This window comes from Camellia sinensis, chromosome 3, assembly GCF_055761805.1.
Source record: "Camellia sinensis isolate YWXY chromosome 3, ASM5576180v1, whole genome shotgun sequence".
In the NCBI taxonomy this organism is placed as follows: domain Eukaryota; kingdom Viridiplantae; phylum Streptophyta; class Magnoliopsida; order Ericales; family Theaceae; genus Camellia; species Camellia sinensis.
This window is the reverse complement of record NC_138963.1, coordinates 15,101,105-15,113,766: the sequence shown is the minus strand read 5'-3', so window position 1 is coordinate 15,113,766 and position 12,662 is coordinate 15,101,105. Positions and strand designations below refer to the sequence as shown.

General features: G+C 38.1%; 1 long non-coding RNA gene across 4 annotated transcripts; it reads right to left on the bottom strand.

Annotated features, from left to right (window-relative positions):
* Positions 1-3,295: 3,295 nt before the first annotated feature.
* On the bottom strand, positions 3,296-11,959 carry LOC145822346 (uncharacterized). 4 transcript variants are annotated; one of them, XR_014363472.1, is made up of 4 exons: positions 11,507-11,959; positions 11,024-11,077; positions 10,370-10,495; positions 3,296-3,745 (listed from the first exon to the last, which is right to left on the bottom strand). It is a non-coding gene; the product is annotated as an uncharacterized LOC145822346 (long non-coding RNA). The 4 variants fall into 4 exon arrangements; XR_014363474.1 differs by having other exon boundaries at positions 10,370-10,413; positions 11,507-11,955; XR_014363471.1 differs by having other exon boundaries at positions 11,024-11,957.
* Between the last annotated feature and the right edge of the window lie 703 nt (positions 11,960-12,662).

The window sequence follows — 12,662 nt, the reverse complement described above, 5'->3', positions numbered from 1 at the left end:
TAGAGACAGTGTAGGATTGGGCACAACCTAAGAACGTTTTTGAGATCCGTAGTTTTCTAGGATTGGCCGGGTATTACCGTCGGTTTGTGAAAGATTTCTCCAGGCTAGCATCGCCTTTGACTAGATTGACGTGGAAAGGGGTTAAATTTGTATGGAGTGAGACTTGTGAGAAGTCATTCCAAGAGCTTAAAGTTAGACTTACCACCGCTCCAGTCTTGATTATTCCGGAGAGGGGTTTGGGTTATGCAGTGTATTGTGATGCCTCACGAGAGGGTTTGGGTTTTGTATTAATGCAAGAGGGGAAAGTAGTAGCCTATGGCTTACGTCAGTTGAAAACACACGAGAGGAACTACCCTACTCACGACCTAGAGTTAGTAGCTGTAATATTTGCCTTGAAGATTTGGAGGCACTATCTTTATGGTAAGAGAATTGAGGTGTTCTTGGATCATAAGAGTCTGAAGTATCTGTTTACACAGAAAGACTTGAATTTGAGGCAGAGAAGCTGGATGGAGTTCATAGAAGATTATGACTTCGAGTTACATTATCATCCAGGGAAGGCCAATGTTGTGGCCGATGCCCTAAGCAGGAAGTCCATTAGTGATTTAGCTTGTATTGCTATCCGAGAATGGGAGATATTGGGTGCTTTTGGGGAGTTTGACTTGCATGTGGGCGAGTCTGTTAAGTCTATCACCTTGTTTTCTGTAGTTACATAACCTACACTTGTGAATTGGGTGTTAGAGGCATAGAAAGGTGACTTTGAGGTAGAATCCGTCCGGGAGAAGATCTCTAGTGGGAAGGTAGAGAAGGGTTTGACAGTGTATCCTGACCTGAGTGTGAGGTACCAACACCGTTTGTTTGTGCCGGAGTCTTGCCGAGAGAAAGTACTCCGAGAGTTTCACCATTTACGCCTTGCGGTGCATCCGGGAGGCACAAAGATGTATCGTGATTTGAATCGTCATTTTTAGTGGAGAGGTATGAAGAAGGATGTGGCAGTGTTTGTGTCAAAGTGTCTTACTTGTCAGCAAGTGAAGACCGAGCATCAGAGGTCAGCGAGTTTGTTACAACCCTTGCCTATAGCCGAGTAGAAATAGGAGCACGTCACGATGGATTTTGTCGTGAGTCTTTTGAGGACTTAACAGGATAGTGATGCCATTTGCGTGGTAGTTGACCGGTTGACCAAGTCGGCGCACTTTTTTCCTATGCTTGTAAGAGATTCAGTGGATTACCTTGCTGACTTGTATATTCGGGACATAGTGAGGTTACACGGGGTCCCAGTGTTGATTGTCTCTGATGGAGATTCGTATTTTACTGTTAGGTTGTGGCAGAGTTTGCAGAGTGCCTTGGGCACTAGATTGACTTTTAGTACGGCTTATCATCCTCAGACTGACGGGCAGTCCGAGCGCACTATTCAAATCCTTGAGGATATGCTTCGAGGCTGCGTCCTTGACTTTAAGGGGTCATGGGAGAGACACCTACCATTAGTGGAGTTTGCCTACAATAACAGCTTCTAATCGAGTATTCGTATGGCACCGTTTGAGGCCTTGTATGGCCGACCGTGTAGATCACCGGTGTGTTGGGTCGAGGTGGGTGATGCACCTTTACTAGGTCCAAAGTTGGTTCGAGAAACGACAGAGAAAGTGGCACTTATCCGTAAGAAGTTGGTTACGGCCCAAAGTCACCAAAAGAGTTATGCCGACCATAGGAGGAGGCCTTTGTTGTTCGAGGTGGGTGATCACGTCTTTTTGAAAATATCACCTAAATGAGGTTTGATGAGGTTTGGAAAGAGTAGGAAGTTGTCCCCTCAGTTTATTGGCCCTTTTGAAATCCTTGAGAGGATTGGGAAAGTTGCCTACCGTTTAGCGTTGCCGCCGCAATTGTTCGGAGTACATGACGTGTTTCATGTTAGTATGCTTCAGAAATATGAGCCGGATCCATCACATGTGTTGGATTAGACTGAGTTAGAAGTAGATGAGGATGCTTCATATGAGGAGAGATCGGTGAGGGTCTTGGATAGACGGGACCAAGTCTTGCGAGGCAAGACAATTCCCTTGGCCAAGGTGTTGTGGAAACATCACGGAGTCTAGGAAGCGACTTGGGAACGTGAATTGAAAGTCTGAGAGAAATATCCTGACCTGTTTATTAATGTTTGAGCATATGTTGGGGATATTGTTTTATTGTTGAACTCTAGAAACATTATATATGTTTTGGACTATGGAAATATTGTAATTGTTGAAAATGTCTCGGAAATGCGAGTTTATTTTAACATTGTATATGTTGAATGTATTGTCGAAATGCAAATATGCTATTAACATTGAATATGTTATGGAGATATGGAATATGTGTATTGAAATTAGTTGAATTTCGAAAGAATACATGTTGATAATGTATACTGAGCTATATATTTGTAAATTGTTCTCTCGAGAAGAGATAGAATGACCGGTGGATGGGTCATGATGGTAAATGTTGAATTATAATCATGCTGAAAATTGAAATGATCGTTATTTTGAAACTTGTAAAAAATTTCGGGGATGAAATTCTTTAAGGGGGAAAGGTTATAGTGATCCCGGTTTTTGACCCGGCTTCTATGGTGTTTCAGACTCGTGTCTTGTGGTTTAATGTTGTTGGTATGTCTTTTCCTCTTCTTACCCTTTTAATTTGGGTTTTTGAATGTCTTGGCCGTGTCTAGAACAGGTTGGTTGGTTGTTGGTCTAGAACGTTGTTGCCCAGAATTTTGGTCTTCCGCTCGAGCGGACCTTTTCGCGCTCAAGCGGGTTTTGCAATATCTCTGTACTTTGTGCGTCTGCAAAAATAGACTTTTAGAAACAAAAATATGTGGTTCCAAAAAGTTTTGATTTTGAGACAACCAAAATTTGTCTCTAAAAGTCTAATTACATTCCAGGTCAAAAGAAGCAATCATGGAGACAAAAAATTAATTTTTGAGACAACACAAATTGGTCTCTAAAAATTTTAGTTTATGGGACAAATAAAAGTGGTGGCTAAAAGTTTTAATTTTGGAGACAATTAAAAGTGATCTGTAAAGGTTTTAATTTTTTTGAGACAACTAAAATTGGTCTCTAAAAGTTTGATATATATATATATATATATTTGCCTTTTTGATTTTGTAACAATTACTATAAAGATACTAGTTTGAATATCAACTTATATTCCTGTCTTGATTTCTCAACAACCAAACAGAAAATATTCAGAGACAATTCTTGACTATTTTGTGTGTTTGTAAAGCATTAAACTTGTTTAACATTGCATAAAAGATGTCTTTGCTTGCATATCATACGGATAGAAAACAACAATAACTTATTTAGATTCCTCTAAAACTTAGCATGATATATAAACCAGAAATTGACAGTCACTACAAATATTGCATTCCGATCCATAGGCTATATAACAAGAACACAAAATGAGAATAAACACTCATTAAAACCAAAATAGAGTGGGGCTCATGCGTAGGCAATTGGAAGTTCAAAAAAAAAAAACTACTATGTCCCATATAAAGAGCATTGCTAAATCCAATAAGTAGTATCATCAACAAAATGCTGAGACCCCTCATTTACAAAAGAACAGATTCATCGATGACTTTGAAAATCAAAATCCATTCTCCTGCAAGGGCTCACTTAAGAAAGTGTGGATAAATCAATCCCGCAATCTCAAGAAACCCAACTCGGTCTCACCCTGCAAAAATTTTCTTTAGGTCTTCATCATATATTATGACCACCTTGTTTTCAGGATCCTAACAATGAGAAGAAAAAAAACATGTCAGCATAAAAAATGGCTTGTTAGCAACTAATTGTGAAAATTTTAACAACCCGTTTACTAAAAAAAAATGCACATTACATTCATGTATATTAGCAAAGGAAATGGAAAAAAAATTAACTATAACTACTTCAGAGGAATAAATATGCATATACATATAATACATTACTGGTGGTTAAAGCTTTTTGAGGCTCTATTTACCCAAGTCCACCACTGGATAGTTAACAGCTACTAGTTACTCCTTTGAATTCTGTCCAAAGGCTTAACATTGGAAATGAAAGCACCTCATTCTTTTAGCATATAGATAGCAACAAATGGTTAAATAGCTAACAAGTTGTTTTCACCTAAAAGAATATAAGAAACAAGTTATTTCACATTTAAATTTATCAGATACTACCCAGTGTACGTGTAACACTGTCAGACTCCAACACCTATCCGTGCAAACAGAGCATAAATAGACATAAATAATTGAAAGAAATATTGAGAGAGTGATTGAAAGAGCTAATACACTCTGTGATTCAATTGTGTATTAAACATGAAGAGAAGGCTCCATTATATAGGAGAGCTAATACAACATCATTATGATACAACATTATGAAAGAAAACATATAAAAATAAAAGTAGTCGAAAGTTGAAGGCACTACCTAAAGCACTACAATAAATCATCTGATGGAGAAGCACTAACTATTAAATATATATTAATGATATAAGCATGCTTGGTATTATTATATTAACAAATAGCTTGCTTGATTTCCAATACTCCCCCTCAAGCTACGTTGTAGATATTAATCATTCCCAATTTTTCCGTCAGATCTTCGAAGTGAACGCGAGCAAGAGCTTTTGTGAGAATGTCAGCCTTTTGATAGTTTGTTGGAGTGTAGCTGACTTGAAAAACTCCTTCTTCAATCTTTTCCTTGATGAAGTGTCGATCTATCTCCACGTGTTTCGTTCGATCATGATGAACCGGATTCTTAGCTATACTGATGGCGGCTTGGTTGTCGCAGTATAAAACCATGGGATGCTCAGATGGAACCCGTAATTCTTCTAACATCCTGTTCAACCAGATTCCCTCACGGATACCTAGTGCCATAGCACGAAATTCTGCCTCAGCACTACTACGGGCTACCACTGACTGTTTCTTGCTTCGCCATGTAACCGCGTTCCCCCAAACAAACGAACAATAGCCAGAAGTTGATCTTCGATCAGTCAATGAACCTGCCCAATCTGCATCTGAAAAAATCTCAATTTTTCTATTTGTTGTTCTTTGGAAGAAGAGACCCTTTCCCGGTGTCCTTTTTAGGTACCTCAATATTCTGATCACAGCAGTCATGTGTTTTTCGGTTGGATTATTCATGAATTGACTGACCACACTTACAGAGAAGCCGATGTCTGGCCTTGTATGAGAAAGATAAATGAGTTTTCCCACAAGACGTTGATATCTCCCTTTATCACTTGGTGCACTACCGTCACTTTCTTCCAGTTTGATAGTTGTGTCCATAGGTGTGTCTGCCGGCTTGCATCCTAGCATCCCTGTTTCATTCAGTAAGTCTAGAACGTATTTACGTTGTGAGACTGCTATACCTTTCTTTGACCTAGCAATCTCCATTCCAAGAAAGTACTTAAGGTTTCCAAGGTCTTTAATCTCAAATTCCTTTGTTAGGAATTTTTTAAGTAAGCCAATTTCCTCTTCATGATCACCTGTTAGAATTATGTCATCCACATAAACAATGATAATTGCCAATTTCCCTCCTAGGGAGTGCTTCACAAATAATGTATGATCGGATTGACATTGAACAAAACCGTACCCTTTCACTGCCTTAGTGAACCGTTCAAACCAGGCCCTGGGAGATTGTTTGAGACCATACAAGGATTTTTGGAGTCTGCAAACTTTGTTGAAATTTAATGTTGTCTCAAGTCCAGCAGGAATGTCCATGTAAACTTCGTCCTCTAAGTCACCATTGAGAAAGGCATTTTTCACATCAAGTTGGTGAAGTGTCCAATCGAGATTAGCTGCCAAGGATAAAAGTACACGAACAGTGTTGAGCTTGGCAACTGGAGCAAAGGTTTCTTGATAGTCAATGCCATAGGATTGGGAGAATCCTTTGGCGACCAACCGAGCTTTATAACGTTCTACATTACCATCTGCCTTGTGTTTTACTGTGAAAATCCACTTACACCCAACTGGTTTCTTTCCTCTTGGAAGATCAGTAATTGCCCAAGTACCATTCTTTTCCAGGGCCCGAACTTCCTCATTGACTGCCGCCTTCCACTTCGGATACTTGAAAGCTTCCTGAATATTCCGAGGAATGGGTATCTCCGTGATGCTAGAAGTGAAGGCACGAAACGAAGGTGATAGCTTATCATAAGAAATAAAGTTCCCAATGGGATGCTGAGTACATGATCTAACTCCTTTTCTCCAAGCTATGGGCATATTAAGAATACTATTTTCTAACTCAGAATTATCAGTACTATCTGTGGGAGGAAGATTGTCACCTGGAATGTTGCTTGGATTAGAACCCGGTTCAGCCTCATGGGATTGTTGAGAAATTGCTCCTTCCTCCGTTTCCTCTTGGATGTGCTCATTATCCCGCAAGTCAACAATGAACTCAGAATTTTCGGCAGGTAAAGATTGATTCAATGACTCAGGAGGTGTGGGATTTTTGGTGGTGATGGATGGCTCACTAAATGACTCAAGGGTCCAAAATTGATATTCCTGGGTTGGAGTCTCCCCCTGAAGAACGATTTTAGGGTAGTAAGATTGGGTTTCAAAAAATGTGACATCCATGGAATTGTAGAATTTCCTTGTGACCGGAGAGTAACACTTATACCCTTTTTGATGTGACGAATACCCAATGAAGATACACTTGAGCGACCTGGGATCAAGTTTACTTCGATACTGTTGATGGATATGAACAAAGACAGAACACCCGAAAATTTTTGGTGGGATAGTGGAGATGAGGCGAGTAGTTGGAAAGGATTTTAGGAGAAGTTGACAAGGAGTTTGGAATTGTAGTACCCTAGATGGCATCCTATTGATAAGGTAGGCTGCTGTAAGAACAGCTTCCCCCCAGAAGAATTGTGGAACAGTTGTGGAAAACATTCGCGATCTAGCAACATCTAACAAATGTCTATTTTTCCGTTCAGCGATGCCATTTTGTTGTGGGGTGTCAACACATGAACTTAAGTGAACTATCCCTTCTTTGGCTAAAAATTCTCCTAGAATGGAGTTGAAATAGTCCCGAGCATTATCAGATTTTAGAATTTGGATTTTTGACTGGAATTGTGTCTGAATCATAATTTGAAAATTTTTGAAAATTTGGCTTGTTTCAGATTTGTCTTTCATGAGGAAGACCCAGGTTAATCTAGTATGATCATCTATGAATGAGACAAACCACCTAGTACCAGTTACATTTTTTATTCTTGATGGACCCCAGATATCACTATGAATTAGTGAGAATGGACGAGACGCTTTATAGGATTGAATGGGAAAATGGGACCGTACATGCTTAGACAATTGACAGATTTCACAATCAAAAGGTTTTGGAGTTTTAAATAATGAAGGAAATAAATGCTTGAGATACATAACATTCGGATGACCTAAGCGATAGTGCCACAACATAATTGCTCTATCGTTATTTTGACACGAAACCGAAAAAGAACTACCACGAATTGCCGTTTGAGGTTGTTCCTGTGGATAGTGGCATTCCTTAAGGATGTAGAGTCCAGAGCATTCCTCAGCATTGCCAATCGTCTTCCCCGAATCCAAATCCTGAAATTCACAATGAGTGGAGAAAAAATTAGTAACACACCTCTTTTCCTTAGTGAGTTTACTAATTGACAATAAATTACAGTCCAAGTCAGGAACAAGGAGAACAGAGTTGAGAATAAGATTCCTAGACAGCACAACTGAACCTATACCAGCAACCTTTGATAGTGAACCATCTGCTATTCGGACCGTTAAATTATTTTGACATGAGCTATATGTATCAAAAATTGTTGCATCTCCCGTCATATGATCAGATGCTCCTGAGTCCACAATCCAAGATTTTTTACGTTTCTTACCAACAGTAAAGGCGTTCAAAGAATTACCTTTGTGAGCCAAGGTTCCGGATCCAATGATGTGGTTGGAAGACGAACCAGATTGTGACTGTAGTAGTTTCTGGAGCATCTCCATTTGCTCCTTGGTGAAAGGGCTTGCTTCAGGTTGTAGTGATCGTTCATTTGTACCTACATGATTACCTCGTCCTTCTTTCTCAAGAGGCTGACGTGGCTTCCAATCTGCTGGCTTTCCATGAATCTTCCAGCAAGTTTCTCTCGAGTGACCCGGCTTTCTACAATGATCACACCAAGGCCTACCTCCTTTATTTTTCTGACGGTTGTCAATAGGAGCGAATTGAGTCTTAAGAGCCGAGCTTTCTGCCATATTCAGTTGTTGATGGGATCCCATCATGAGTTTTTTCCGGCTTTCTTCGCGACGGACTTCAGAGAATGCCTCTCTAAGGCTAGGTAGCGGTTTTACTCCCATAATTCTTCCTCTGATTTCATCAAGATTTGTGTTTAATCCTAACAAGAATGTAAACACACGCTTCCCTTCGACAATCTTTTTATACAACAAACCATCAGCAACACACTGCCAGTTATGAACCTCAAACGTATCAAGTTGACGCCATAGACGAGTAAGGGTATTGAAATATTCAGTTACCGTAAGATTGTCTTGACGTAAATCGTGGAGGGAGCTTTCAAGCTGGATGATTTCAGATGTGTTTTCCTTGTCTGAAAACGTTTCTTTTGCCATGTCCCAGATCTCTTTGGCAGTATCAAATGACAGAAAATTTTCGCCAATGTCAGTGGTCATAGAGTTGACGAGCCACGACATGACCATGTTATTTTCAGCTATCCACCTTTTGTAGGTTGATGCTGTGGTTTCTGGTAGTGCTGAGGCTCCGGTGATGTAGTCGTCTTTCTCCTTTCCCCGTATAAACATTAATATGGATTGAGACCATTGCAAATAATTTTGCCCATTCAGTTTATGGGCGGTGATCGGAAGATGAGAGGTTTCCATTTGATGAGAGGATAAAGATGATGAGATGATAATATCAGAAGAAGAGGAGGATGAGTCGATAGCCATTCCAAAAGCTGGACCGTATTTAGGCATGAAATAGAAGAATAGATTTGAGTAGAAGAGAGAGACAACAAAAATATTGATGATGAGACAGGATTACACCTGCTCTGATACCATGAAAGAAATATTGAGAGAGTGATTGAAAGAGCTAATACACTCTGTGATTCAATTGTGTATTAAACATGAAGAGAAGGCTCCATTATATAGGAGAGCTAATACAACATCATTATGATACAACATTATGAAAGAAAACATATAAAAATAAAAGTAGCCGAAAGTTGAAGGCACTACCTAAAGCACTACAATAAATCATCTGATGGAGAAGCACTAACTATTAAATATATATTAATGATATAAGCATGCTTGGTATTATTATATTAACAAATAGCTTGCTTGATTTCCAATAATAATAATAAAAAATCATAAGAGAAAAATTACATAAAAAGATCTCTCATATCAACGACTCTACTCATACAAGAGAACAAACCAGCTCCCACATCTTCAAACATGATCATTTTTCAAGACTAATACCATCAATGGTGAAAGCAATACCCAACAACTTTCCCCAATATTAGCCAACATCAGCTAGGGTAACCAGTTCAAATATCTCAATCCACAAACAAGACAACTATTCCTATTACTACAACACCAAGTGTAAGCTACATGCATGTATAGACACACACAGGCAATATAAAAATTATAGAGTAATTGGCAGCAGGATCAGTTTGGTGTAGAGATGTTCCTCTTTCAGCAGCTTTTTTGGCCCTATTTTAATTCAAGCTACTGAATAATCAACTATTTTAACACATACATTTCCCCTGAATTAAAATAATTAACTATTTTAATTCAAGCTACTGAAATGTATGAAGTATCCGAGTGTAAAACTTGTGACGTAACTTCATGCACAGATTCTGATGTAAATGGGTGCAGTGTAGATGATCGAACTGATTTAATAGATGCATGGGGTGAAGGTGTTGATTGAGAAAGTGTTGAGGAACCCATATTAACGCAAAGCATTGTAGAAGAGTTGTCAGTGAATTTAGAGCAAGCCAGCTGCTGCCTGTGAGACTACTTATAATGTATTTGACTAAACTGGCTACAAACATGTGAGACCATCACCAACAAAAAACAACTAACAAAAAGTATAGGAGAGGGGCACAAATGCAATCAAAATGTCTGACGAAAATTTTTAACGAAGAGTGGGCATGTCGCAGTTCTTAATGAAAAAGTGAATCCTAGCTGAAGCCAAGGACGAAGGGATATTTGGATGTGTTACGAGGCAAAACCAAAGACAAGCCAGAGTTGATTTATCGAATGCTAAAAGAGGACTTAAGCTTATATCCAATTGCCCCATGTGTAATATGAGATGGTACATTACATTATTACCAGTACAGTTGCAAATTAAAAAAATTAGAACAACAATAATTTATCAATACAAAAACACAAATGTCTATGAAAAGTAATGGCAGCCTGTTTTACCTTAATGACTAAATTATTGGCAATTGTTCCAATAAGAAGAGGACCTGCAAATGGCAGTATCCATGTTGCAAATATCAAGAACCGAAACAGACATCTAGATAGTGCAAACCAGATGAAGAATATTGTCTACACATAAATAAATACAAAGTGAGCTAACAGAAAATTGCACAGCCAGAGACTACAATATATGAAAATTGAAATACTTAAATGTAATTCATGAATATTAGGCTACCAGTATTAGTTTCAAAAACAAAATTAAAATCATTGCCTTGTCTAACTTAATATACTTTGCTGGGGACCCCCAGTGACCCCCCAGTACCACATGGGGCTCTGCCATTGGCTGAAAGCAAAAAAAAAAAAAAAAAAAAAAAACAGTTTTTTGGACCAATCACAAGAGACCCCCAGCACCCCCACTGGGGGTCTCATGCATTTTCCTTAATATTATGTATCACACTTGCTGATTCAATCAAAACTCAAATTCTCAATATAGCAGCCATAATAGATTAGAAATCTAATCCAAACTATTGGATGGACCTGTTGTTCTCTATTAACTTTGACCCACCATAAAGTTCATTAGACATGATGAACAACATCATGCCACATAGTCCAATCAAGAAGTGCACAACATGCAACATGAAATTGGGTGATACTCACAACAAAACTTTTTCCAATAGGAGTGTTCAAAAAGTCATTAAGTTGCTTCATGTACTGCAAGAACAGGAAAAAACAAGAAATCAGTACAATTCATAAAACTTCTCTTTCAGCAACACAAAAAACAAGTCGTCTTCTAGCACCAACAAAAATTCATAACTTTTCTTAGGATAAGGGGAGTACATAACTGCATTTCCCAAAAATAAGGTGAGTAATTTTGAATCACCACAAGGCCAATAATGGTAGCACCAAAAGGACTATTCATATAAGCATTTCATCAAACAACTTATATGCATACAATAATAAAGCAGTTTTAGTAATTAGTTGATCCTAATAGTCTTTTCAGCATTGTACCACATATTAGCAATCTGTAAAAAAAATAATAATAATTTTTTTTTGTGATATAGCAAGATATTGCTTTGCAATCCAACCATATTAATATCCTAAGATTCATCAGATCTATTGAATGAAACAAATAACAATTACTCAAACATTCTGAATAAATGCTTTCTTAGGCTGAAACAAAGGAACTTCATGCCCAGCTCCTCTCAATGTGGCAAAGGTTAGTCCATCGTACACCTCTGTCCACCCTCCTACCTATTTACAGAAAATTAGTATATCATTTACAGAACGTTATTTTCCTAGCTGGGGCATTTATTCTTTTCCAACTCAATAGCCACATTCACAAGAGAAAAACACAAAACAAAACACACAGAAAGAGAGAGAGATGAACAGTTTGTAAGGAATTTATCAGAGCAATTACGATTAAAAATCAGAAAACAATAATTATTTTGTGCTAGTGGCTTCCCTCACAAATTACCTCGAATAGTATAGAATTTTTACTCTTTTTTGGGCAAATTACATATACCTCTCTCGAGATTTAGTTAAATTACAGATACTTCTTGAAGTTTCAGAAATTATAGTTACTCTCCTGAGGTTTATATTTTTATAACAAATTGTCCCTTGAGGTTTATATTTTCATAACAATTTGTCCTCTAATTTGTTATGTAAATCATACCTTTAGGGGTATCTGTAATTTCTCAAACTTTAAGGGAGTATCTGTAATTTTACTATACCTCGAGGGGGGTATATGTAATTTTCCCCAATTTTTTTTTTTAAATAACTTTTTGACTCTTTTAATTTATCCCAAACAAGTCCTAAGTTTAGAAAAAAGCATTTTTTAGCTAATCTCAAATAGAAGAGGTCGTGCATGATAGATATTAAGAAAGTTTAAAAAAGAGAAAATAACATTTTCTTTCCTAAACTATCATGCATTTTTCACGTTGACCCTTATAGTTTGATTTATTTCAATTTAGAACCTAAACTTTCCAAAAATTGATCAATGTAGACACTCCATTTTTGACCGACCTTAAGACTCAGACGTCACTGATTGAGCGCTCGGTGATATTGCATATTATGCTCGTTCTGAGGTTTCAGAGTCTCGGCTGCGAGCCTTGCCTCCAAACTTCCGGACTCTTTCGTATCTTGCCTCGATTTGCGAACCAAGCTCTATTTTCTCTGTTTTCTCTTCCCGAAGGAAGAGAGAGGTCTCGTAGATCATCTCTTAGTGGCCGTAAGCTACGTTTCGTGGTTGTAGGCCATTTCTCCCGTTTCGAGCCCGGTTTTCGATTTTTCGGAGCCG